General features: G+C 39.2%; 1 pseudogene; it reads right to left on the bottom strand.

Annotated features, from left to right (window-relative positions):
- Positions 1–206: 206 nt before the first annotated feature.
- Positions 207–589, bottom strand: LOC130860316 (40S ribosomal protein S15a-like; annotated as a pseudogene).
- Positions 590–1,675: the final 1,086 nt, after the last annotated feature.

The following is a 1,675-nucleotide window of genomic DNA, read 5'->3' as shown; positions in this document are numbered from 1 at the left end:
AATGGATCATTGCCCCGTTCCCAAATAGAGCAGGGTCTGTGATCTCAGGGCCTCTTCCATCACTCAGACTCCAAATAAGAGCTTCTCCAGGAAAAATGAGCATGGGGACTCCGACATCCTCTCCTTTTCTTTTTTTTTTTTTTCTTTTTTTTTCTTTTCTTTTTCTTTCCTTTGAGGCATTTTGTTTGCAGGTATGTACTACATCCCTAGAAAAAGAATCCAAGGATTTTCCCTCCTGTGTGTTTTCATCTTGCTTCTTCATGGTCCATGATGCCAGCTGAGGTTGTCAGTACAATGAAACCAAACTGAGGGGATGGGAGCAGGTTATTCTGCCATTTTTCTAGATCTTTGAGTTGCACCTCAAACCTGGGGCTGATCACTCCACATTTATTTAGTCGGCCAGTGAGGTTCGCAACAATTTTCTCAGCCCTGTGATCATCGAGGATTTTAAATTCGCCAGTGTAACCACGCTTCATCATCACAGTTAGAAAATTGACGTGACTTTGGAGCACAGCCTAATAAGAACCTGGCGCTTACCTCTCTTTTCAGCATTGTTGATACTCTTGAGAGCATCAGCCAGGACATTCATGCACACCCTGATGGCAGCAAGGAAAGATGGTGGAAAGAGCTCCTCTCCTTTTCTTCCATAAGTAATACAAAGTCTTTTTTAGAAATTACACACAGGCAAAAGTACAAACATTACCCATAGTCTTACAATTTTGGGAAAAAATACTTCTAGAAATTTCTTTCTATGCATTTGTATAACCTCGGGTAGGTAATGTAATTAGTTGCTGTGTGTCAGTTTCCTCATCTGTAAAGTGATAATGACAGTAATATGATCTACCTCATAGAGTGAGGGCAAAACGTGAGTTAACACACACAAAGTGCTTCCAACAGTGATGTGCATGGTAAGATCTGTAAAAAGTAATATTACCTATATTTATTTAGCATTTATCTATCTAGATTCAGCTATGTATTTTATTAAGTGGGAAGAAAGTATTCATATGTCTTTGTAGCCTGCTTTTTCATTTAATGGTATAACATGAACTGCTTCCCTTGGGTGACAGTTTTAAAAGTGTAAAGAGACCATTAGATGGTTTGAGTGATTTTTCTAAAATGAAAAGTAGTGCAGGGAATGGGTCCTGGGTCCTGCAAGGGTGTTAGTTCAAGGTGATGAGGTAGGTTAGGGCAAGGCCTGGATCTAACACTTTTTGAAATCAGAAGGGTGGGATGCTGCTTGTGTATAATCTCAGAGTCTAAGCTGAGCACAGCTTTAAGCTCCTCTAGCTCATAAGTTTTCACACTTTTTGCTGTTGTTGTTAAATAGTAAAGCCATGTTTTCCCCCAACAAAATCTTACGTGGAACTCTACCCAATAAGTAAAACAATTTTAAAACATCCGAGTAATTTCTTTTATAAGTTCAAGTGTACAATATGTGCTTATTATAAAGCTTACCAATAAGATCACTAAGGCTGCTTGATTAAGAAAAATTAGAACTCCAAAGACATGAATGATAATCCCACTCTTCTGTAGCATCAACTTCCATGAAATGGGAGAAAACCTTTGTGAAGTCCTGTAGTCCCACTGCCACAGAAGGAAGTATTAGAACCAGTGTTCCCACACCCTTATTTTTCTGATGAGGAAATGAGGCCCAGAGGTGTGATGTACTGCTTGA

This window comes from Hippopotamus amphibius, chromosome 1 (genome assembly GCF_030028045.1).
Source record: "Hippopotamus amphibius kiboko isolate mHipAmp2 chromosome 1, mHipAmp2.hap2, whole genome shotgun sequence".
Lineage (NCBI taxonomy): Eukaryota > Metazoa > Chordata > Mammalia > Artiodactyla > Hippopotamidae > Hippopotamus > Hippopotamus amphibius.
The sequence above is the reverse complement of the archived record's forward strand: the minus strand, read 5'-3'. Positions and strand labels throughout refer to the sequence as shown.